This window comes from Protopterus annectens, chromosome 3.part1 (genome assembly GCF_019279795.1).
Source record: "Protopterus annectens isolate FY-2018-M chromosome 3.part1, PAN1.0, whole genome shotgun sequence".
Classification (NCBI taxonomy): Eukaryota; Metazoa; Chordata; order Ceratodontiformes; family Protopteridae; genus Protopterus; species Protopterus annectens.
The window spans coordinates 1754893144-1754920866 of NC_056732.1; the positions used below are offsets into that span (position 1 = coordinate 1754893144).

Sequence of the window (27723 nt, forward strand, 5' to 3'; positions counted from 1 at the left end):
AGACTCACTGTGGAACTTATCCTTAATTAAACATGATGCCTACAGTGCTTAAATGTAAATAATTATGGGATGTTAAGGAAAAAGCTTGCCTTTCAAATTTTGTCATTAAACATGGAGAGAGTCACTAGGGAACCTATCCTTAATGAGACATGATAACTACATTGCTTAAATATAAATAATTATGGGATGTTAAGGAAGCCGCTTACTTTTTTAATTTTGTCATTAAACATGGAGAGAGTCACTATGTAACTTTTCCTTAATGAGACATGATCCCCACAGTGCTTAAATGTACATAGTTATGGCATGTTAAGGAAACAGCTTGTTTTTTTTAATTTCATCTCATTAAACATAAAGAGAGTCACTATGGAACTTATCCTAAATTTGACATGATAGCTACAGTGCTTAAATATAAATAATTATGGGATGTTAAGGAAACAGCTTGCTTTTTTAATTTTATGTCATTAAACATGGAGAGACTCACTGTGGAACTTATCCTTAATTAAACATGATGCCTACAGTGCTTAAATGTAAATAATTATGGGATGTTAAGGAAACATCTCGCCTTTTTAATTTTGTCATTAAACATGGAGAGCGTCACTATGGAACTTATCATTAATTAGACATGATATCTACAGTGCTTAAATGTAAATAGTTATGGGATGTTAAGGAAACAGCTTGCGTTTTTAATTATTATGTCATTAAACATGCAGAGATTCACTACGGAACTTTTCTTAATGAGACATACGTTTATTGCTTAAATGTAAATAATTTTGGGATGTTAAGGAAACAGCTTGTGTTTTTAATTTTTAGTCAGTAAACATGGAGAGAGTTACTATAAAGCTTATCCTTAATGAGACATGAAACTTGCACTGTTTAAATGTAAATAATTATGGGATGTTAAGGAAACAGCTTGCCTTTTGAATTTTACCACTAAACATGGAGAGAGTCACCATGGATCTTATCCTTAATGAGACATGATACCTGCAGTGCTTAAATGTAAATAATTATGGGATGTTAATGAAACAGCTTGCCTTTTTAATTTTGTCATTAAAGATGGAGAGAGTCACTATGGATCTTATCCTTAATGAGACATGATACCTGCAGTGCTTAAATGTAAATAATTATGGGATGTTAAAGAAATAGCTTGCCTTGTTAATTTTATGTCATCAAAAATGGAGAGAGTCTTTTTGTAACTATCCTCAATGAGATATGATTCCTACTTTGCTTAAATGTAAATAATTATGGGATGTTAAGGAACACCTTCCCTTTTTAATTTTATGTCAGTAATCTTGGAGAGAGTCACTACAGAACTTATCCTTAATGAGACATGATACCTACATTCCTTAAGTGTAAATAATTATGGGATGTCAAGGAAACAGTTTGCCTTTTTAATTTTATGTCATTAAACATGGAGAGAGTTACTATGGAACTTATCCTTAATGACACATGATGCCTAAAGTGCTTAAATGTAAATAATTATTTATGTTAATGAAACAGCTTGCCTTTTTAATTTTATGTCTTTAAACATGAAGAGAGTCACTATGGAACTTATCCTTAATGAGACATGATACCTACAGTGCTTAATGTAAATAATTATGGGATGTTAAGGAACAGCTTGCCTTTTTAATTTTATGTAAGTAAACATTTAGAGAATCACTATGGAACGTATCCTTAATGAGACATGATACCTACGGTGCTTAAATGTAAATAATTATCGGATTTTAAGGAAACAGCTTGCCTTTTTAATTTTGTCATTACACATGGAGAGAGTCACTATGGATTTTATCCATAACGAGACATGATACCTACAGTGCTTAAATATAAATAATTATGGGATGTTAAGGAAACAGCTTGCTTTTTTAATTTTATGTCATTAAACATGGAAAGACTCACTGTGGAACTTATCCTTAATTAAACATGATGCCTACAGTGCTTAAATGTAAATAATTATGGGATGTTAAGGAAAAAGCTTGCCTTTCAAATTTTGTCATTAAACATGGAGAGAGTCACTAGGGAACCTATCCTTAATGAGACATGATAACTACATTGCTTAAATATAAATAATTATGGGATGTTAAGGAAGCCACTTACTTTTTTAATTTTGTCATTAAACATGGAGAGAGTCACTATGTAACTTTTCCTTAATGAGACATGATCCCCACAGTGCTTAAATGTACATAGTTATGGCATGTTAAGGAAACAGCTTGTTTTTTTTAATTTCATCTCATTAAACATAAAGAGAGTCACTATGGAACTTATCCTAAATTTGACATGATAGCTACAGTGCTTAAATATAAATAATTATGGGATGTTAAGGAAACAGCTTGCTTTTTTAATTTTATGTCATTAAACATGGAGAGACTCACTGTGGAACTTATCCTTAATTAAACATGATGCCTACAGTGCTTAAATGTAAATAATTATGGGATGTTAAGGAAACATCTCGCCTTTTTAATTTTGTCATTAAACATGGAGAGAGTCACTATGGATCTTATCCTTAATGAGACATCTTACCTATAGTGCTTAAATGTAAATAATTATGGGATGTTAAATAAACAGCTTGCTTTTTAAAATTTATGTCATTAAACATGGCGAGAGTCACTATGTAACTTATCCTTAATGAGACATGATGCCTAACATGCTTAAATGTAAATTATGGATGTTAATAAAACAGCTTGCCTTTTTAATTTTATGTCTTTAAATATGGATAGAGTCACTATGGAACTTATCCTTAATGAGACATAATACCTACAGTGCTTAATGTAAATAATTTTGGGATGTTAAGGAAACAGCTTGCCTTTTTAATTTTATGTAAGTAAACATTTAGAGAGTCACTATGGATCTTATCCTTAATGAGACATGATACCTATGGTGCTTAAATGTAAATAATTATGAGATGTTAGGGAAACAGCTTGCCTTTTAATTTTTTGTCTTTGAACACGAAGAGAGTCACTATGGAACTTATCTTTATTGAGACATGTTACCTAAAGTGCTTAAATGTAAATAATTATGGGATGTTAAGGAAGCAGCTTGCCTTTTTTAATTTTGTGTCATTAAACATGGAGAGAGTCACTACGGAAGTTATCCTTAATGAGACATGACACTTAAAGTGCTTAAATGAAAATAGTTATGGGATGTTAAGGATACAGCTTGCCTTTTTAACTTTATGCCACTAAACATGGAAAGAGATAATATGGTACTTATCCTTATTGAGACATGATACCTAAAGTGCTTAAATGTAAATAATTATGGGATGTTAAGGAAGCAGCTTTCCTTTTTAATTTTATGTCATTAAACATGGAGAGAGTCACTATAGAACTTATCTTTAATGAGACACGAAACTTACAGTGCTTAAATTTAAATAATTATGGGATATTAAGGAAACAGCTTGCTTTTTTAATTTTATGTCACAAAACATGGAGAGAGTCACTACAGAAGTTATCCTTAATGAGACTCGATACCCACAGTACATAAATGTAAATAATTATAAGATGTTGAGGAAACAGCTTGCCTTTTTAATTTGATATCATTAAAAATGGAGAGAGTCACTATGGAACTTGTCCTTAATGAGACATGATAACTACATTCCTTAAATGTAAATAATTATAGGATGTTAAGGAAACTGCTTGCCTTTTTAATTTTATGTCAGTAATCATGGAGAGAGTCACTACAGAACTTATCCTTAATGAGACATGATACCTACATTCCTTCAATGTAAATAATTATAGGATGTTAAGGAAACTGCTTGCCTTTTTAATTTTATGTCATTAAAGATGTTGAGACTCCCTATGGTACTTTTTTAATGAGACATGATACATACTTTGCATAAATGTAAATAATTATGGGATGTTAAGGAAAAAGCTTGCCTTTCAAATTTTGTCATTAAACGTGCAGAGAGTCACTAGGGAACTTATCCTCAATGAGACATGATAACTACATTGCTTAAATATAAATAATTATGGGATGTTAAGGAAACCGCTTGCCTTTTTAATTTTATGTCATTAAAGATGTTGAGACTCCCTATGGAACTTTCTTTAATGAGACATGATACATACTTTGCATAAATGTAAATAATTATGGGATGTTAAGGAAAAAGCTTGCCTTTCAAATTTTGTCATTAAACATGGAGAGAGTCACTAGGGAACTTATCCTTAATGAGACATGATAACTACATTGCTTAAATATAAATAATTATGGGATGTTAAGGAAACCGCTTGCTTTTTTAATTTTGTCATTAAACATGGAGAGAGTCACTATGTAACTTTTCCTTAATGAGACATGATCCCCACAGTGCTTAAATGTACATAGTTATGGCATGTTAAGGAAACAGCTTGTTTTTTTAATTTCATCTCATTAAACATAAAGAGAGTCACTATGGAACTTATCCTAAATGAGACATGATAGCTACAGTGCTTAAATGTAAATATAATTATGGGATGTTAAGGAAACAGCTTGCCTTTTTAACTTCATGTCATTAAACATAGAGAGAGTCACTATGGAACTTATCCTTAAACAGACATGATACCTACAGTGCCTAAATGTAAATAATTATGGGATGATAGGGAAACAGCTTCCATTTTTAATTTTATTTCATTAAACATGGAGGGAGTCACTACGGAACTTATCCTTAATGAGACATGATTCCTGCTTAAATGTAAATAAATATGTTATGTTAATGACACAGCTTACATTTTTTTATTGTAAGTCAGTAAACATAGAGTGAGAGTTAGTATGCAACTTATCCTTAATGAGATTGGATACCTATATTGCTTAAATATAAATAATTGTAGGACATTAAGGAAACAGCTTGCCTTTTTAATTTTAACTCAGTAAACATGGAAAGAGTCACTATGGAACTTATCCTTAATGAGACATCATACTTACATTGCTTGAATGTAAATAGTTCTACGGTGTTAAGGAAACAGCTTGCCTTTTAAATTTTATGTCATTAATCATAGAGAGAGTCACTATGGAACTATCCTTATTGAGACATGATACATACTTTCTTTAAATGTAAATAATTATGGGATGTTGAGGAAACAGTTTGCCTTTTTAATTTTTTTATTAAACGTGGAGAGAGTCACAATGGAATGTATCCTTAATGAGACATGATACCTACTGGGCTTAAATGTAAATAATTATGGGATGTTATGGAAACAGCTTGCCTTTTTAATTTTATGTCATTAAACTTGGAGAGAGTCACTACAGAACTTATTCTTAATTAGACATGATACCTAAAGTGCATAAATGTAAATAATTATGGGATGTTATGGAAACAGCTTGCCTTTTTAATTTTATGCCATTAAACTTGGAGAGAGTCACTACAGAACTTATTCTTAATTAGACATGATACCTAAAGTGCATAAATGTAAATAATTATGGGATGTTAAGGAAACAGGTTGCATTTTTAATTTTATGTCATTAAACATGGAAAAAATCACTATGGAAGTTATTCTTAATGAGTTACGAAACCTACAGTGCTTAAATGTAAATAATTATGGGATGTTAAGGATACAGCTTGCTTTTTTAACTTTATGTCACTAAACATGGAGAGAGTCACTACAGAACTTATCCTTAATGAGACACAATACCCACAGTGCTTAAATGTAAATAATTATGGGATGTTAAGGAAACGGCTTGCCATATTAAATTTATATCATTAAACATGGAAAGAGTCACTATGGAACTTATCCTTAATGAGTCATGATACGTACAGTGGTTAAATATAAATAATTATAGAATGTTAAGGAAACAGCTTGCCTTTTTAATTTTATGAGCCTGGGGAGAAACGCTTCAGTTACAGATCAAAATTTTTATAGCAAGATAATATTTACAATAATAAATCAGTGTACAAATTTTTATACAATTTCCAAGTAATTAGTAATACAAAGTATTATACAATCTGGTTAGGTGTTAGTATAAAAATACAGTATTTTTAATGGCATTCATTGTATGGAGGGAAAAAGACAGTAGATAGAATCATAATAAACAGTTCATTTATGCACTTCATTACATGGGAAGTTTAGGATTTAGCCTAATAATGATTTTAAAGACAAGGCAGTGATTGACCAAGCTTAACTGATGTAGAAAAGTCAATGAAGTTCAGAGGAGTTACAGATTATTACTTGAAATTGAAGAGAGTCATACTAGTCAGCAATATTTTAGAATTTCTTTACGGTGTTCTATAGTTCTGGGCACAAGGACAGATTAGATTGTTAAGAAAGTGGCTTTTTAAGGTGAATTTGAAGGTTTTTAAGGAATCAAGTTGTGTGACAGAGGGGGAAGGACATTCTATAATTTTGCTATGGAATGGGAGTACAAGGTTTGCCCAGCTCTTCTGATGGGTTTGGATACACTTAGAAGCTGTTTATTAGTAGACCAAAGATTCCGGGAGGGGATGTAAGATTGTAGGATAGAATGAAGTGAAGGACAGTTTTCTGGGTTGTACACTAGTTTATGAGCAAGAGTTATTTGGATGTAATGAAGGTAGTGGAGGGATTCAGACCATTTCAATTCCTTAATGGCCTGACAGTGGTGTGTGCAGTTTGGTAGGCCAGAGGCAAATTTTGGGATTCTGTAATAACATGATTGCAGTTTGTTACTCAGAGATTTGTGTAGATTGGTAAAGATGGGGAACCATAGAGGAGGGAAGGGAGTAGGAGGGGATTTGCCAGTTTTACTTTTGTCGGTTTATTAATGTAGAGTTTATAGTTTGCCTAGTTTAAAATGTGTTTTTTTATTGTACTAAGAATATGTTGTTTGAAGGGTGGTTTGTCTGTCATCTATAGTAATGTCTAGTAATCTTGCTGTCTTTGCTATTTCAATTTCGGTCTTGCTTTGGGAGCAAATTTTAAAGTCCTGTGGAGGTGGTCTAGATGAAAATCATAGTAGCTTACATTTTTGGGGGATTTGGTATTGGTTATACTTCATTTTGCCATGTTCCTATGGTAGAGAAGGCATTTATGTTATTTTTAGGAAATCTGGGAAGTTCCTTGAGGAAGATATGATGGTAGAATCATCCACATATTGGATGAGTGAACTTTGAAGTGAAACTGTGTGGAGATTATTTATAAATACATTAAAAAGCAGAGGCTCCAGAATGTATCCCTGGGGAACTCCTGTCTTATTAACCAGATAACCTGCCATCTGAAAGATGTTCAGGTAGTTGGCAAACCAGGTAAGGGTAAGTTCAGAGCACCCTAATCTTGCTAGTTGCTGGAGTAGTTTAGTATGTGATACTGTGTCAATACCTTTTATAGTCTAATAAGACCACTGTTGCCAATAGACCAGAGTCCAGAGCTTTGTTAACAGTATCAGTGAAAGAAAGTAAGGCTGTAGTAGTGCCTGTGCAAGATGTTAGGTAAGAGTGAGGATATTATTGTCAGATACGTGTTTTAGTAGTTGAGTGTGTATACACTTTTTCAATATTTTAGATAATGGTGACAGAATGGAAATGGGACAATAGTTAGTTAAATCATTAGTATTTCTACCTTTATGCAATAAAGTTATGATAGATTTCTCCCAAATTTGGGGGCTTGTGGATTCGGAGATGGATTGGATAATTAGGATACTGATGGGGTAGGCTACTGCATCAACACACATTTTCATGTATGCAGAGATGAGGTTATCAGTGCATAGGGAGCAGGTCGTAGTTTATTTAGCAATTTAAATACTAGAGAGGTGGGCACTGTAGGAGAATATTGGAGCTACTGGGGTATTGTTAGTGGTTTCTTTGTGGAGTCAGGGATATAAGCTGGAATTCCCATGAAATGGATTTGAGGTGCTTATCTTATTGTAGGGATTTGTTTGTTATTGGTGGGGTGGGGTCTTTGACAAGCTTAAGAATGCTGTTGATAAAGTGGGAGTTGAAAATGTGGGCTATTTGTTGTGGGTCTTTATCAAGGGAGGTGATGGGTTTTGTGTGGTCCTAGGATTACAGAGAGAAGAGACTAATTTACAGAATTTTTTTGGAGTTATTTCTTTGACTAGATAACTGTTGTGAAAACAAATATATATATGTGTGTGTGTTTTTAATTTTTAATTGATTGCTTGGCTTTGTTACAAAGTAGTTTGAAGTTAATTTAATTTGCGTGGCTTTTGTTTTTATGACATTCTTTCCAGGCCTGCTCTGTGGAAAGAAAAAATTGTTTTGCCGGTTTTGTAAGCCAAGGAGCATGATTAAGTTTTGTTCTTTTCTACCAAATGGGGGCTAAAGTATTCAAGGTAACAAGGGAGACCTTATTAAAATAGTTTACAGCATCTTCTAAGGGTAATGTTTTTAACAAATTTATTAATTTTCAAATATAAGCAATCAATTACATAAAAAGCTTTGCATAAAATACAGCAATGAAAGAAGAGAAAACCAGAAACAAAGCACAACTAAAGTATTTACAGAGATGTCAACTTTATAAAACTACATTCAACCTTAGGATATATAAAGTGACTTAATTAAATAAACAGATACTTTGTTAATAAAACATTTAACTTATACCACATATTATATGAAGACATATTTCTGATGGATCTTCATTTACTAGTCAACAATTCCAAGTGACAAATTTCAGTAATGATATTCTTAAAGAGGGTGAAGTATCAGATTTCCAACTTCTAGTTATAGCCTTTCTAGGAACAGTTAAAAAAGACTAACTCAGGGTGTATTTATTTATTTATTTTTTGTCACACAAGCAGGAATTGGTGTATTGAACAGAACCAAAGAGTTAGACAGAACAAAGTTATCTGAAAATAAAGCCTGAAGCAAGTTGTTTATGTTGCCCCAATAGGCTTTATGAATTATGCAGTGAAAAAGCATACAAGACCAGTCAGTCTTTGTTTCTATTTTACATCTCCAGCACATACTGTCTCTCTTTTTAATTTTCCCCATTATTTGAGGTGTCAAAAAGGACTTGTACATACATTTCCAGGAAAACAATCTCCATATAGGTGAGGAAGTAGTCAATCTGGATGATTCTAATATTATTTTCTTATCCTGATCATTAGGTGGATTATTAGTAACTGAGGAGAAATAGTTCCAATAATTCTCTGGATAACTTTTTATTTCATTTCTAATTATTTTATATATTTGTGAAAGTTTGCCATTATTAGGAAATTTATGTTGTATAGATAGAGCCAAAAGGCTGAATAATTTGGGGGCAGACACTTTTATAGTAGATGACATTACATCTATTTTATTAGGCACAAACAGTCTCCAGGCTTGTATTTTCAACCAGAGATTTTTACTTAATTCATATTCAGCAATTAGCCTACAGATTTCAATTTGTCATTTGTCAGCAATTGAAACCAATAAGCTAAATTCTTATCCTTGAGCACCATAATTTTTGCAGAATCTGAAGAAGACATATTTCCTTGTGTAAAGGCAATAGTGAAAAGAAGGAAATTCCAGGCTTTAGGGAGGGTATCTGTAGCTTCATAGCACTGCCCCCCTCAGAGGATGTAGACAACTATGCTGAACAGCATGCCATACAGTATACAAGCACGTGTACAACTGCATGGACTCAGTCATACCCAATAGAACTAAAACCTGTTCCTCAAGGAAACACAAACCTGTTTGGTGGATATCCTCTATCAACAGGCTTTACAACAAAAGGAAAAAACTGCTGTCCAAGGGTAAAAAGAAACATATTCCAAATTGAAAAGCTCCCACCTTAGCCTCAACAAGAAAATTAAAGTAAATTAGATCACTAGTGAAAGCCTCCAAAGCCAATTATGAATTTAAACTAGCCCCTGAAACAAAGGGAAGCCACAAAGTCTTCTTCAGTTACATCAGGAAACTCCATGGCAAAGTCCAGGCTTATTCTGAATTAGTACATAACAGTATCACTTACACCAATCATGTTGACTTAGCCAACATTCTAGCATAGAGGTTCAATACAAACCTACCCACTTCAACCCCCAAAGGCCCTTTTCACATCCCCGATACTTGTCCCACACATGATATCTCTGTAGATCAAGTTCTAATGGCCATAACCAAATCAAACAGTACAGCTTCCATGGGACCTGATAGTATCCCAGGCTGTATTATGCACAATCTTCAGCAAGGACTGGCTTCAAAATTGAGCATCCTATTCAACCACAGCCTAAGTACAAGCTTCATTCCAGCAGAGCGGAGAACTGCCATATTCATCCCCTTGCACAAAGGTGGAGCCACTACTGACTGGAAACAATTACCCCATTAGCTTGACAAGTCTGATCTGTAAAGCCATGGAGTGTATTATTATGGATCTCATAAACAAGGACATAGGCAAAATCCAAGCAATTGACCCCACCCAGTTTGGTTTTGTCAAAGGCAGATCTTGCCTGTTGAACCCTGGTTGACTTCGTTGAGAGTGTCACCAAGTCCCTGGATGAGGGAAAGTCAGTACATACAGCTTAGCTTGACTTGGCCAAGGCCTTTGACACAATCCCCCACTCTGGCATCATTGAAAAGCTAACACAACTTGGTGTAAATCCCTATCTCATCAGGTTGGTGGCCAACTGGCTCACTCACAGGATCCTCACAGCCAAAATAGGTGCCTCCACCTCTGAGAGCAGACCTGTAACTAGTGGAGTTCACCAGGGATCTGTCCTGGCAGCCCTACTGACATCTACTTCTCAGAGGTTCAAGCAAAGACTAAACACCTGTGGCTGACCAAGTTTGTGGATGACTGCAAAATAGGTGCTGTCACTGACTTCCCAAATTATGTTAACATACTGTAAGAGGGTCTCACAGCAACTAATGACTGGTGTCAAAGTCATGGTGTCAAGCTAAATTCAAAAAAATGTATCACCATACCATTCGGCAAAAACATGACCCCTACTGATTACCATATCAACAGCAACCCCCTAAGCACACAACCTGTGGTGAGAGACTTGTCACTCAGGTTGATAACCACCTCACATTCAACCATCATGTAGTGGCAGTGGTCAGAAAATCCTTTCACTTGGTTCATCTCATAAGTAAAGGGATTGCATCCAGAAAAAAGGATAATATTACCTCTCTATACTCCTCCCTCATTAGACAATGAATTGAGTATAATGCCCCATTTTGTATGTACCTCTCCAGACATCTGCACCAACTGGAAATGCCACTGAAATACCTCACAAAGAGAATCCATGATCTCCAACACCTGTCCTACGTGGACAGACTCAAAACATTATCAGTCTGTTCAGTATCGTACAGACTGCTTGGGGGTGATTTCTGTCTCACCTACAAGGCAAACTCGGACCCTGCCCTACTAGAGATGCTGCATTTCCATAAGTCTAACTCCTCATATGTTACCTGCTCAAAAGGCCTGAATCTAATATGCAACATCAACAAAACCTCCTGGAGAGACAGATGTATCTCCCAGAGACTGCCCTGTCTTGGTAAAGACTTCCCATAAATGTCAAACAGAGAAACTCACTGACTCTCTTCAAGTGCAGCCTTGATGAGTGGATGGGAAACCAAAAATTTGTCCCAGGGGTCCCACCTGTATCCCTAATTGACAGGGGTGACAGGTGCTGACTGAGGTTCCTTTTTGGGGATAAACTCTTGGCTAGGCTTGCAAGGGCCCCAGGACCATTAGCCTAATAACCTCCTATAATCCTATGATTCTATTATCCTATGCTGCATTTGTGTGCCTGTGCTGTGAAATAATTAATGAGTTATCAAATCAAAATGAATATCAGCAACATTTAGAAAGAGACCATTAAAAATGAACAATCCAGGGCTTATGTTGAAAACTTATTGCAAACGAATGATCATTATCTCTCAGGCTTGATCATTTCATTGCTTAGAACCTTCTAGTCTTCCATACTCAATTCATCTGTCTCTTTTGTGTATGTGTTTGTGTGTGTACATGTGTGTGTTAGTGTGTGTTATACATCTATTGCTGTGTGTATGTAGTGTTAGTGTATGTATGTATGTGTATGTATGTATGTGTATATATATATATATATATATATATATATATATATATATATATATATATATATATATATATATATATATATATAAAATATGCGCGAGTGGGTATGTGCATTTCAGATATGTATGTATGCCTGAAGACATAATTAAGTTATACTCTTTATGACATGACTGCAAGCATAAAACATAAACTTGATAAAATGCAAAAATGCCTAAATAAGAATATTTTTTAAGAACAGATGTATAGATTTACAGGAAAAACTAGTAGCTCTAACTGAAAGAGGACAAGTAATCAAACAGTGAGATTGTATCAGTTTAATTGAAAGTATACACCAGTGAAAAGTTGCACACTGTGATAAACATTAGACATTTATATGCATGTCCAGTAAGAACTGCCCTCAAAGTAAATTTTAAAAGTCGAACCTTGATTTTGACTCATACAATCTGAATTTGATTACTTGTTCAGGTACCTGCTGGAGCTGCAAGGGAGGGGAAAAGGAATAGTGAGGTATTTCTTGCTCACCATTCTGCACAGAAGAGGGATGGTGATGATGTGACCTGAAAGACAAGTTTCCTTCTGAAGTCCCATTAGTGACCAGAGGTATAGTTACCTGTGTGGCCGAGGTAGACATAGCTGTTCAAGGTCCCTGAGTGGGGGTACACTTGGGACTATGCCTCATGGCTTTCTTGGCCTACAAAAGAACAGCCACACATAATTGAGGGGAGGGGTAGGGGCTTCTATTTGTTTATTAACAGTATGATAATCAAGTAAGTAGGTTGGACAAATATCACTTTCCAGCTGCAAGCGCAGCCTGTGGGCAGGAGAAAATAATGCAGAAGGGGAAGAATAAAACATACATTATGATAAAAGATACATTATGTGACATAGTAGCAAACAAAATATGTATATGGAAGGTGATATTGCCAATTAAACAAAAGCTAAATAAAATATACACAATTCACAAGATGTAATATGTTTCAGTAAGAGGAGTGCATTAGTCGTGTGTTCTGAACAAGCATTGCCTAGTCAGAGAGAGAAGCATAAGCAAGTTATCATGATAGCCGAGTAAAGAGTAAGTAAGTTTATGTTAGGACTTCACTGCTTATTCTGAGGCTGGTATGGTACTTGTCTAAACATTGTCAAAGAAGCATGTGACACAACTGCACAAGCCACAAGCTGAACTCTGTAGACAGCAGTATTGGATTTCTGAAACATGACTTTTAATAAAGTGTCAAACTGAGTTAAGCAACTTACCAGCAGCATAAAGCAGAACAGTCACAAGAACAACCAAGGGAAGTTTCATTTCCAGGGACTGTTTAATAAGCACTGTACCAAGACCACAGTGTAAGCCTGTTACTGTTGCACTTGGCACCCAAGTGGATTTTCAAGCTGAACAGAATGTACTCATTTGATGTTACAGAACTGGCAGTGTGCACCTTTCTGAAAAAAACAATAATATTGAATTACTGAAGTACAAATTATTTAAGACCTATATGACATATTCTACCTAGTTCCTGCCTTATACATTCCACCCATCTCATAATTAAGTACCCTGTCAGTATGACTTCTTTATGATAAGGATATTTACTTGTATTGGTAGGTAGGACACTCTTATTTTTTTCCATAACCTCATATTGTATTTATAGGCAAGATGCTTCTGGTTAAGTATATGACATCTTATGTGACTAATTCAAAATGGGTTATAATTATCTTTATATGAGGAAATTGCCTGTAGCTAAGTTATTGGAAGGAGCAAGCACTTTTATAGTCTAGTATCTTTGAAGACTTAAATGTGCCATACGTATTATTACATATAACATAAAATAAATAAGTGACTCATATAAGGGAGATCACATCAAACGACTATAAGCTATGTGCAGGCATCTGTGCTTCTTCATTTCATATTTAAAATTAGAGAGTAACTTCAAAATGTGATTACATGTGGGCCCTATCATAGGTTCATAGGTTCATACTAGGCTATCTGCCCTGGGGCAATTATAAGCCTAGCCCGATTCTGTGTGGCTTATGCCACCCCTTGATTTGAGTATACTGTGCCCTTTTTAAAGTTTAGTTTACTGTGCCTCTGTCTAATACTGACACGGGAGTAATCCCTGGGACAAACCTACAATCCCCCATCCACCTATCGAGATTCTTCTTGAAGAGATTCAGTGAGGTGCTCTGCCTCACATGAACTGGAATTCTATTCCAGAGCGAAGGGAGCCTCTGGGTTATGAACCTGCCCCTCCAGCAAGTTCTATTTATTTCTGTGCTGAGGTTCAAGTCCCTCAAGCGTGTGGCTCTAAGGGATTTAGATTTACTGAGGTGGAGCATGTCCATTAATTCTGGATTTGACATAGCTTTGTATGTCAGGCATAGATCGCCTCGAAGTAGGAGGTATGCAACTGAGTACAGCTGGAGTTTTTTTAACTGAGCAGCATATGGCATCTGTTTGAGACCCTTCATCCTCTTGGTGAGATACTTTTTGGGTCTTTCTAATTGCTGCAGGTGTCGGGTAAGGTACATCCCAAAAGGGGCATTGTATTCTATGATGGGCCTGATGAGGGATGAATAAAGGGGCACAATTACATCTCTTGATCTAGATGTGAATCCCTTCGTGATGAGGTGGGCTATGTAGAAGGTCTTTCTAACCACTTTGACAATGTGGTTTTCAAAGGAGAGATTGTTATCAACTTGGGTCCCCAGGTCCCTAATAACTTTCTCTGTACTTAATGGGTTTCCGCCTATGTGGTAATTTGTGGGCACATTGTTTTTGCCAAAGGGTATGACTATACATTTTTTGGCATTTAGCTTTAAACCATGGTGCTGGCACCAGTTATCTGTCTCTGTGAGACCTTTTTGAAGGATGTCTGTGTCATCTGGAGAGTCGATTATGGCACCCAGTTTGCAGTCATCTGAGAACTTGATGAGCCATAGTCCTCCCACGTTTGTCTGTACCTCGGAAAAGTATATACCAAACAAGAGTGATCCCAGGACAGAACCCTGTGGGATGCCACTTGTGACCAGTTTTGAGTCTGACATGGCTCCAGCAACTCTTACTCTGTGGGTTTTGTCTTTGAGCCAGTTTGCAACCCATCTTGTGACATAGGGGTTTATATTTAAGCTGGATAGCTTATCTATGATGCCCGAGTGGGGTATTGCGTCAAATGCCTTTGCAAGGTCCAGATAGGCTGTGTGGACTACCTTCCCTTCATCTATGGCTTTGGTGACTGTTTCGAAGAAGTAAAGCAGGTTCAAAAGGCAGGATCTGCCCTTGACAAAGCCGAACTGGGTAGGATCTAGTGTCTGTAGGTCCCCAATGTCTTTGTTTATGAGCTCCATGATGATCGTCTCCATAGCCTTGCAGACTAAGCTAGTCAGGCTTATGGGGTGATAGTTTCCAGGGTCCGTAGAGGCTCCACCTTTGTGGAGTGGGACCACTGTTGCTGTACACCATTCTGTGGGCACATATCCTGTAGTGAGGCTGAGATTGTATAGCTGTTTTATTTGAGGGATTAGTTCCTCTTGGAGTTCATGTAGGACGCAACCTGGGACGCCATCTGGTCCCATGGAAGCAGTGTTTTTTGCTTTGGAGAGGGCAGCCTTCACCTGAGCATCAGAGATGTTTGGGAAGCAGCCCTCTGCTGGGATAGATACTTGCTCTTTTGGGGGGGAGGGGGTGGAGAAGTTTGCACTGAACCTGTCTGCCAGGATATTGTCGATGTCTGTGGGTTCAGTGTATTTTTTGTCATTTAGAATCAACTCAGAACAAGTCTGGGAGTTGCATCCCAGGTTCCTAACATAACTGAAAAAAGCCTTATGATTGTCTTTGGTTTCCTGTGCAATTTTTCTCTCGAAGCTGGCCTTGGAGGATTTTATGAGGGATCGTAATTTTTTGCTAGTACTGATCAGAGATGCCTTCCCTATTAGGGATTTTGCTCTATCATGTAGTAGCTTCCTCCTTCTGTTGTATAATTTATTTATGGCAGGGGTCCACCAGACTGGATGCCTGCCTTTGGATGATTGGGTCTTGGTTTTGTTTGGGATAGCATGATCCATGCATTCCTGGAGATGTCCGTAGAATGCGTTTATATAGGATTCTGCAGTTTGGGCAGTAGTTTCCACTGGCCCTGGGGCCTTGAAGGATTCCACTTTGGTTTTGAGAAGTGAGAAGTTCACTTTTGAGAAGTTTTTCACTGTGGTTTTCTGGGCTGGGGGTGGGGTCGGGATGTGGACATCCAGTGAAATTAATTTATGGTATGATCTTACCAGTGAGGGATATACTTCTGGTGTTGAGCATAGAGTCCCCATGTTGGTATTGATCAGGTCTAGTATGTTGTCCCCTCTTGTGGGAGTGGTGACTAGTTGTTCCATAGCATTTGAGTTTATAATTTCCAGGAACCTTTGGGCTAAGGTGCTGGGGCTTGAGTAGTGCTCCCAGTCAATGTTTGGGTAGTTGAAGTCACCCAATATAATGGTGTTCGGAGAGATCTTCATGTTCTCCAATGTTTTTAGGAAAGCCGAGTGGGATTCCTGACTTTGAGAGGGTGGTCTGTAGGATGCTATAAACTGAAAAGCAGTCTTGCCCACTATTAGTTGCACATAGATGGTCTCCGATACTTCGTGCAATGCCACTAACCTGGAGGTGTGGATATCCTTGATAAATATGGAAACTCCCCCTCCTTTTGTGGTTCGGTCCGGGTTTTGGGGCCGAAAAGCATGATATGAGGTGTAGCCTGGTAGTGCTGGGGTGCTCTCTGGAGCCTTGAACCAGGTTTCTGTCACTGCACAGATATCGATGTTCTCCATACTGAGGAGAGCTTTGAGTGCGTGCATCTTGAGGTTAAGACTTCTGGCGTTAAGCAGCATTACCCTTAGTTTCTTGTTCCTTGTGCTGTCTATGAGGGTAGGTTTGACTTTTGAGCCTTGCCTAAAAAAGGCACTATGGGGGTGGCAAGAGCCTTTGCCAATATCCAAAAGCCCAGTGGTGACAGGTGCAAGCCGTCCCTAGCAAAGCAATGTGGCTTGTTGAGCATGTCATCCCAGGCTGACAGACACTGGATCCCCTTTGAATGACACCAACATTTTAGCCAATTGTTAAAATCGATCATTTTGTCTTTGTACTGTGGCATCATTCTAGGTGAGGGTAAGATGCTGCTCAAGGTCAGGGTCATACCAGCCTGGGCTACATGATCAGAGAGCTCCTCTATGTCTCTTTTCATGTAGTCCAGGGAGGTACATCTCAGGTCATTCACACCAGCATGTACAATGACTGAGTCATATTTGTATTTGCTTTGGAGTGACCTGAGTGCTTGCGTTATGTGGCGGATCATAGCACCTGACAGGCAGCTCACCGTGACCTTCTCTTTATTCAGCCTGGTGAGCGGGACATCAGTGTGTCTGACAATAGAGTCACCTATTACAAGAGTATCAGGTGTGTTATTCAGCCTTAAGGGCTGTGGCTGCTTGGCACACTGACTTTGCAGGCTATGTGTTGTGCGTTTTTTGTTTTGAGGTAGCGTTTGCTTGGATGTCTGCTTTGGAGGTCTCTGTTGCTTAGGTAGATTTTTATTTAGAGCCTCCGAGTATGTTTTTGTGTATTTATGTGTTTGGTTCACTGATGTGGTGGGACTATGTGATACTGGAATTGTGTTGTGTGAGGTTACCTTCTCCTCCTGACTGGTTACACCAGTTTTGAGATGATGGAGCTCAGCCTCCAGTTTGGCTAAATAGTTGCATCTCTCACATATATTTGAACCTGTTTGGAGGAGGAGAGGGTTGTCCGTGTTCATGAGACAGTTGTAACATTGCCTCAATATTCCCAGATTCACCAGCTGGACTGGAGAGGAAACCATTGACTGACCTTTGGACATGCTAGAGTAATATAGGGAAACTGAATTTAAGATGGACCAATAGAGGACAGGGTAATCATAGAGAGTATAAGAGTAAGTAGTGCTTATGGTTTAATAGTGCTAACTTGTAGGATTACTTAATTGGACCAGTGAAGGGCCTTAGAATGAGAATATGGTGTTTAAATTGAGAGATAGAGCAGTTCTAAGGAAAAAGTGAAGAGCAGACTTTGTGGAGCCAGGAATAGTTTAAACCCAATTAGGCGGCGCTACCCACTGTTGCGCTATGCACAAAAATGTGCAAAACCACGCAAAAGAGGGTTTTAAGAGAGGAAGATGAAGGAGTTTGGAATTGACCCAAAATGGCCAATAAAACTCTAGTTTCAAGTCAGTAACCACTCCCACAGGGGCAGGCAGGCTGCTCAATGTTTTTCACTGCCACTGATCAACAGAGAGACTTCCCTTTAGCCCAAGTAAAAAATGGCCTCCAAGAAACTTACAAACAGTTCAAGAACAGCAAGCCTGTAACTGAACTTTTTTAAATCTCAGAAAAGTGGGAAAAAGCAAGATTTTTTTGTTTTTTTGTTTTTTCAGAGATAGCAGAGGTTCACAAGTATCAACAAGTTATAACAGTGCAGTAAATGACCCCACACAAGAGTGCTAGGCCAAAGACAGATAAAATGCAAGTTTTGAAAAAAAAAACGATTTTAAAAATAAGTGCAAACAGGAAATTCAGTAAACAGCTCTAGGTTGTGCTCTAAATACAGTTACTAATGCAGAAATCAAGTTTAACAAGCCAGAAAATGCTCAAAATAGGCGGCTATGCAGAAAAACTTAGCAAATAAACAGAGGAAAAATACTTAAAATCTCAAAAGTGGCTCCTTTCTTCTCTCAGCATTTTCTCCTCTTGGTGGGTGCTTCACCAACAGCCAACAAGCCTGAAAAGACGCCAAAACCATGAGGCAAACAGGTTTTAAGAGAGGAAGATGAAGGAGTTTGGAATTGACCCAAAATGGCCAATAAAACTATAGTTTCAAGTCAGTAACCACTCCCACAGGGACAGGCAGGCTGCTCAATGTTTTTCACTACCACTGATCAACAGAGAGACTTCCCTTTAGCCCAAGCAAAAAATAGCCTCCAAGAAACTTACAAACAGTTCAAGAACAGCAAGCCTGTCACTGAACTTTTTTAAATCTCAGAAAAGAGGGAAAAAAGCAAGATTTTTTTTTTTTTTTTGTTTTTTTCAGAGATAGTAGAGGTTCACAAGTATCAACAAGTTATAGCAGTGCAGTAAATGACCCCACACAAGAGTGCTAGGCCAAAGACAGATAAAATGCAAGTTTTGAGAAAAAAATGATTTTAAAAATAAGTGCAAACAGGAAATTCAGTAAACAGCTCTAGGTTGTGCTCTAAATACAGTTACTAATGCAGAAATCAAGTTTAACAAGCCAGAAAATGCTCAAAATAGGCGGCTATGCAAAAAAAACTTAGCAAATAAACAGAGGAAAAATACTTAAAATATCAAAAGTGGCTCCTTTCTTCTCTCAGCTTTTTTCTCTCTGGGTGTGTGCTTCACAACAAAAAAAAAAAAAAAAAAAAAAAAAAAAAAACACAGGGGGGTTTTTTTTTAAGAGAGGAAGATGAAGAAGTTTGCAATTGATCCAAAATGGCCAATAAAACTACAGTTTCAAGTCAGTAACCACTCCCACAGGGGCAGGCAGGATGCTCAATGTTTTTCACTGCCACTGATCAACAGAGGGACTTCCCTTTAGCCCAAGCAAAAAATGGCCTCCAAGAAACTTACAAACAGTTCAAGAACAGCAAGCCTGTAACTGAACTTTTTTAAATCTCAGAAAAGTGGGGAAAAAGGCAAGATTTTTTTTATTTTTTTGTTTTTTTCAGAGATAGCAGAGGTTCACAAGTATCAACAAGTTATAACAGTGCAGTAAATGACCCCACACAAGAGTGCTAGGCCAAAGACAGATAAAATGCAAGTTTTGAGAAAAAAAAGTTTTTAAAAATAAGTGCAAACAGGAAATTCAGTAAAACAGCTCTAGGCCATCATACCTGTTGTTATCTTATGCTATATTTATAAATTAAACCATGCAAAATGAGAATTTGCCTTACCTGGTTAAGCACCAAGGGCACGTAATGAATCTGACTTCTTCTGAGTCTAAGGAGAAGTCAGTTTCATAACCAATCAAGTTTTTTACATATATCCGTCATGATTGTTTATGATTATTGATTTTTACTTTTTGTATTTCCAAATCTGATCTTTGCTATCTAGAAGTGAATTGTAAGTTTTTTTTTTTTTTTTATCAACCCTGTGATTTTTCAAGTAAGCGGTTATTGCACCTTTTCATCTCCTTTCAGGTGGTTTGTTTGGAGCCTGTAAAACCTATTGTATTTAATTATTAGTTGGATAAGTGAGTGACAATGAGATGCAAGGATCTCATTTGTGTGACTCTAGAATTAGATGGACTATAGAATATGTTTTTCTCACTTTGGTAAGAACATACTACACAAAGTTTGAATTGTGTCTACCTGATCTGCATATGTTTAATGACGGTGCTATTTTTTATGATTTAACCATGCATTATCTGCAGATGTTTAATGACGGTGCTATTTTTTATGATTTAACCATGTATTTTATAATCATTATTTATATCCTGTTTGTCAAGTCTTATGATGGTACAATGTTTGTTATTAAAGACTGTGTTGTTACTACTTCACTGGGTATGTCTTTTTATGTACTTTGAAGACCTTTGACATATTTTAAGTGATTATATTTCCCAGTTGCAATCAAAAAGTCAAAAGTAACTTTATTGTCATTTAAATCTACACAAGTGTAGATTAAATGAGATTCTGTGCAATCATCTCACAATGGGACAACAACAACAACAAAAAGAAATAACGTACATTGAAAGACAAATTTAAAACATCATATAATAATTCTGCAACCATCTTATAAATCAACTTTACACTTAGGTATACAGCTACATATATCCCTAGAAATACACACTTGTTAAGATACTAAAAATACACATCTAGCAGCAAAGTTCAGGTAACTGTATTACACAGCAACCATGTACCACATTATGGGTGAACAAGCACATTGGAGTAGCAACTGAAGAAAAAAAATACACCTGGCTTAGCACTATAAATGATAATGGCTGGCAGGGCTTAATAAATAATAGATAAAATAATAGCTCACAGTGAATGAGAAAGTCCCAACATCCTGACCTGTCAATGATCAGACCTAATGTTGAAGTTAAAAAGTCTGATCACCTTTGGATAAAAACTACATGGCAGGTGTTTACAGACCAAGAGAGATCATCAGGGATATAAACTCAGAGGAATTTGGTACTGTTTACACTTTCCACAGTCTCGCTGTTGATCAGGAGCAGTGTAGAGAACCCTCTTCCTGTAGTCTATGATGATCTCTTGTTTTACTTACATTCTGGTCAAGGTTGTTTTTGCAGACCATATAATCAGTGTGTTAACCTCTTCTCTGTATGCACTCTCATCCTCTCTCTCTAAAACTATGGTGTTGTCAGCAAACTTGATGATATGATTTGTAGTAAAGTTTGCCGTGCAGCCATGAGTTAGGTTAAAACAAGGTAAAACAAGAGGGGGCTGAGAACACAACGGAACATCTGTGTTGAGTGCTATGCTCCTAGAGGTATTCTTACCCACACAAACCTTCTGCAGCCTGTTAATAAAAAAGTCTAGGATCCAATTGCAGAGGTGTGTTCTGATGCCCAGATGTACTAGCTTGTTGATCAATTGCATAGGGACAACTGTGTTAAATGCTGAATTAAAGGTGATAAAGAGCATTCTCACATAGCTGTCCTTGCTTTCCAGATGCTCAAGAGAAAAATGCAATGTGACCGCTATTGCATCAGCTGTGGATCTGTTTTCTCTGTAGGCAAACTGCAGTGGATCAAAAGCTGATGATAGTTCCACAGTCAGGTGTTTCTCAAAGCACTTCATAACTATGGATTTTAGTGCAACAGGCCTGAAGCTGTTCAAGCTGGAGGGTGAGGCTTTTTGGGGTAGCAGGATGATATTTGTTACTTTGTACATGAAGTGATCTTTGCTAGGCCATGTGAGGTGTTTAATAGATCCATGAGTACTGAACAGAATTGGTCTCCACAGCTGTTTAACACATTACCCAAGATATTATCTAGACTGGCCGCCTCTTTGGGATTGACTTTTTGTAGAACTCTTTTTCTTTCATTGGGCTAAGGCTGAGTACTGCATCATAGTGCTCTGTGTGTAACCTTTGCACAGTTGTGGTGTTCCTCTCCTCAAATCTTACAAAAAAGTTATTCAGCATGTGTAGGAAGTCAGTGTTATCATCACACTGTGCAGCTCTCATTTTATTGTGCATAATTTGTTGTATACCCTGCCACAGTCATCTGGTGTTCCTCATGTCCTCAAAGTAGTTTAGCACCTTCCTGACATATTCCCTCTTAGCCTCTTTTATGCCTCTCTTCAAGTTTCCCCTTGCCACACTTAAGGCTTCCCTGTTATTTGCCATAAATGCTGAATTTCATGCCTTCAGAAGATCACAGACCTACCTGTAAGCCATGGCTTTTGGTTAGCTCTTGTGATGATGCTTCTGATCTCTGTTAATATTCACTATTTTTAACGTATTTTTCACTTCTAACTCCGAGTAGGACAATGTAAAGGAGAAAATACTCCAGTAAAATTCCACTGTGGAACAGAACCCATAACCTCGGATAAGCACAGATGTAATCCCCATCCCAACAGTATATATGTTTTTACTTACATAATCCCCAGGCTTCATGAAGCTCGGCACAAGGATGGTTTTAGCCTTACGCCAAGAGTCCTCAATACAGATGGTGCAGCAGCATCATATGAATATGTATGAGGGCGCACTGCCGCACCCTCAACGTGCACAGGAAACAAGCGTGAGTGCAGGGAGCATGTACAAGTGCTTTACGGAGGCATAAACATGCCCCGACAGTTGCACAACCTACTATGCTTACTATTAGAGCCTGCCTCTAATAGTAAGCCAGTAAGTCAGTGTCCGTGGATACCGAAATGTATGCTAAGCATTCACGAGTGTTCACCAACAGTGAAGTAAAATCAAAGTAGTAAACACACGAGCATGTAGTGGAATGCTGAGTCCCATCCTAAGGACCTTCACAATTAGAATCCCTGTGTCCCTATTTTACATTTGCATTGCTGCAATATCGAAACTGTAAGCAAAGCGCAGCATGCTTGCACACTGCTGCCCTCCACTGAGCGTAGCTTACACATCTAACTCATTCAAATAGAGAAAAACATTCGGAATCAATATAAATGTCAATAGTGTAGTGGTTAGAGCATCTGCCTGACCAATAGGCATTCACGTTTCAAGTCCAACTATAGCATATATCATTTTCCATGTGGAATGAATGTCATTTTACTGCAAAACCGACATAATAACATGTAAATGTGAACTTGAGTGTCGCATGAGATGTTTAACTAAATCCATTCAATCAAAGTGGTACTGTCATAATGAATAAGGCACTAGTAAGCAAGTGTAAGCATGAATAAGCAGCGATAAACATATGAAAGCACCAGTAAGCAAGTCTGAGTGCGCTTGCACGGGTGTAAGCAGTGCCCAGCATAGGAAATGTATATAAGTATGTGCAGATACATAATATATATATATATATATATATATATATATATATATATATATATATATATATATATATATATATATATATATATACACATATATGTACACACACACACACACACACACACACACACACACACACACACACACACACACACACACACACACACACACATATATATATATATATATATATATATATATACACACATATATATATATATATATATATATATATATATATATATATAAATGGTTTCACTTGATATAGAATTATCATTTCATCGAATTTCAGATCATTGAGACCAAATCGTCGAAAACTCATTTCATCAAAAACTCATATCATCGAATCTCAAATCATTGAAAACTATAAAGCAACTATAAATAACATCCTAGACACTGTTTACTATGTTTATGCAGGGGGACAAGCCCCCCTGCACCCCCACACCCCATAATTAAATATACCAACTCCAAGGTTGCACTACAGTGGGGTTAGGAAATTATCTTTTTCCCCCCACTGTAGTGCGACCTTGGAATTGGTATATTTATTTATGGGGGGGATCCAGGGGGGGCTTGCCCCTCTGCATAAATGTAGCAAAAACTTTGTGGAATGTTATTTGTAGTTGCTTTATAGTTTTCATTGATTTGAGATTCGATGATATGAGTTTTTGATTAAATAAGTTTTCGACGATTTGGTCTCGATGATCTGAAATTCGATGAAATGATAATTTGATGATATCAAGTGGAACTATATATATATATATATATATATATATATATATATATATATATATATATATACTAGCTGTACCCGGCCACGTGTTGCCGTGGCTCAGTCTGGTTAAATGGAAAAGAAAGAAAAGAGAAAGCGCATGTTTCTAATATGTTTAATTTCACAATGCTTGTGGGTATACAATAATTTTTTGTTGTTCCATTGTCTGTGCAGATATAGAGATTGTCTGGTTTGCCGACTCTAGAACACGCAACATATAATTGTCCATGTGAGAAGCAATCCGTGTGTAGATCTAAACCGCACAATTCTAAAGATTGGCCCTGAGCTTTGTTGATGGTAATTGCAAACGCCAATCAAATTGGGAATTGCAATCTCTTAAATTGAAATGGCAAATCCATTGGAATCATAGGAATGTGAGGAATGAGGACATCTTCACCTTTGAAAGGTCATGTCAAGATTGTTGCTTCTACGACGTTGCTCATTAATTTTTTTACTGCAAGCTGCGTGCCGTTGCAAAGCTTTGGCTGGTTGATATTTCGCAACATGATAATTGGCATGCCGATTTTCAATTGCAGTACGTACGGTGGCATCCCTGGCAGATGGAGTGAATTCAAAAATGCTGTTGGATAATTAACCACTTCATCTGCTTCCACAACAGTGTCGAAGGATTTATATGTGACTGCCTCGCTTTGAATGTTAGACTGAATAATATTGTTAAGTTCGTAGATGTCTTTGTTCTTGGCCCCAAGAATAGCTCGTTCAGTCAGCCAATCATGATTCTTATAATTGGTTTGAATATTGGGAAATACTTTTTCAACCAATTCTTCTTTTGATGTCACTAAATTGCAGAAGTTATGAGGCAATGAAATTCGTCCTGAGGTCAGATCAACCGGCACCTTTCCGTTCCCAATTTCCAGCAAATGATATGAGAATATCTCAGCTGATCGATCGTTTTGCAGCTGGACATGCATATTTGTAGTTAATTTTAATGTCTTTATGTGCCGCCACGAAGCAGAGTATTTCAGGCAAGCATTTATTTCGTCCGCTGGTGTCGATCTAGGATTTACAGTGTTTGCCTGAAATCTCCTGCAAGCAATATTAATGCATTCCCAAATGGTCTGATGTTTTCACGCAAATCTTGCAATGATCAATCAAGAGCCTCGAGCGATTTTTTGTGCACCATTGTGCATTCATTCCAAACAATAAGTTTGCATTTCTGCAATACTTTTCCCATGCCGGATGCTTTGGAAATGTTGCACATGGGAGTTTCAATGAATTGCATGTTCAATGGCAATTTCAAAGCGGAATGAGCAGTTCTTCCACCTGGCAGCAATGTCGCAGCTATTCCGGATGATGCAAGAGCTAAGGCTATGCCATTTTGGGATCAAATTGCTGCCAGAATCAATCTAATTAGGAATGTTTTACCAGTTCCTCCTGGTGCATCTAAGAAGAAGATTATTCCAACACCGTTATTGACAGTTTGCATTATTTAATCATAAATGCCATTTTGCTCAAGCGTTAGCTTAGGAATATTTGATTGCACATACGACAAAAGATCACTCGTGTTGTAATTTTGTTCACAGCAGCAGATCGATTCGGTGATGGCATTCCCAATTGATTGAGAACTTTGTTCGCGATTTCTAAGCACAAATCTTCAATCATTATCAACGCTTCGTTGTAGATTTCTGCTGTGAAATCCATGTTCATATTTGAATTTTCCTTGCGTATTTGATGAAAAATATCTTCAGCCATGTGCGATTTATATTTCTCCCATAACTCTGTTGGAGATGAAGGAGATCAGGCGGTCAAAATGATTGCAAACAATGCACAAATTTGATTTGGGTGTGACGTATTGCACGTGTCATTAATGCATACATCCAAGTGTCAGTCATTCTCCAATAAATTCATAGCTTGACATGCACTGCGGAAAGTGGCATGTGTAATGCCATTGACAATTCTCAATTGCTGGAAAGAAGTTGAACTGGGCACATTTACCAACAGCATGCGAAGAAAGAAGCATTCATCTTGATTGGGATGCACGGTGTACAGTCTGCCTATCGTAGTTTCTTTGAATATGCCAGGTTGTCCATCGACTCACTCTCCTCGTTTGTGTCGTTCAAATGATTTTCTACTCGCATTCCATATGTAATACGTAGACACTTCTGAATACAGCAGTGTTTTCGCAAACGTGTCATTTTGACATAACGTGAAGAAAGCAGTTAACATTGTAGCCGGTGGATTCAGGGCTATTTGTTGCACATTTGCAGCTGTGAAATAAAAAAAGCATGTTTTTACCTGTCACAGGTGTGACATCTATATAATAGTAGGTATATAAAAACACGTGACATCTATATAATAGTAGGTATATAAAAACATGCGCATATTCAAATGCAACATTGTGTGAAAATTTCAAAGCAATCGGTGAAGAATTTTCGAAGATTTAAGATTTTGGACAAACGAACATTTACATTTTGATATATATATATATATATATATATATATATATATATATATATATATATATGAAGAATGAACGTCATAACAATAAAGCGTACAAAAGGAATGAGAAGGGAATCAGGAATCAACAGCAACTCTAGTATTATATAGTGCTGTCAGCGTATGTCATATCAAGCTGGGCAGGAGTGGGCAAAGCACTGGTACTCACACCACAAGCAGGATATTACCAGTGGGAGTAACATTGTTGATTTGCTAAGTCTACTTTACAAACAATCAGAGGGTAGTACCTGGTGGGACTATCCAAAACTTGATAGGATGATTGGACCTCTGACCATTACACAAGCAAGGGCAGGTATGTTCAATGACTAAATGGTGGGAGAGCCTGATAATACAGGTGTTGGGACAACATACGTGTAGGGCCCCTAATGCTCGGGAGAGGGCAATGTGTGGAGGTGGGTCATGACTGTGATAGGAAGTGGACAATTGATGGTATGCATGTATGTTGAACTCGGATGGGGTGGAAGAACTATGGGTATGAAATTATGGATTCGGGCGTGTCAGGTTTGGATGGGCTGGTGTTAATTGGACCACCTCATGGAAGTCGGCAAGTTTTATAAGTATATATGCATACACACATGCATACATCTATATGTAGAAGTACATTCTCTGTAACACATTCATTCCATTTGCAGACATAAATAACATGAATGTGCCCTTACAAACCTCGACAGTAGATAGAATAATAAGTTGTGCATAAGAGGGAAGGGACAAAACTGCTAAAATGCAGAAGTGTGCACAATGTCTGAAGTCAGCGCTGTGCTGAAAAAATCAAATGTGAGGACTGTCTCACACATGGAATCATTCCTGTGATCTGCCTGTTACAGCAACGCCAATTACTAAACCGGTCTATTTGTAAAAGAATCTGCATTACCACATAGTCATACGTATTAATTTATTGTAGTGTCATGTTAATGGGAGTAAGGATGTAAGGACCTATAGAGCCTAATCTTGATGTAAACACATGTGTGTCCCATGTGGGACAATGGAAAATTTGTGAATAGTGTCCTAATGATCGCTCATGTCACCAATGTTTGTTGACTAAAAGTATGGGATTTCTGAGGATATGTG

The 27723-nt window shown here is 37.2% G+C and overlaps 1 long non-coding RNA gene across 2 annotated transcripts in view; it reads right to left on the bottom strand.

Annotated features, from left to right (window-relative positions):
- The window catches only part of LOC122798661, a 700012-nt gene that overhangs the window by 608238 nt on the left and 64051 nt on the right, over positions 1 to 27723 (bottom strand). Inside the window, exon 2 of one of the 2 annotated variants that reach the window (XR_006364295.1) lies at positions 13158 to 13343. The exons of the other annotated variant lie outside the window; for it this stretch is intronic. This is a non-coding gene — a long non-coding RNA (uncharacterized LOC122798661). The remainder of the gene's footprint in view (positions 1 to 13157; positions 13344 to 27723) is intronic. 2 annotated transcript variants of the gene reach the window in all.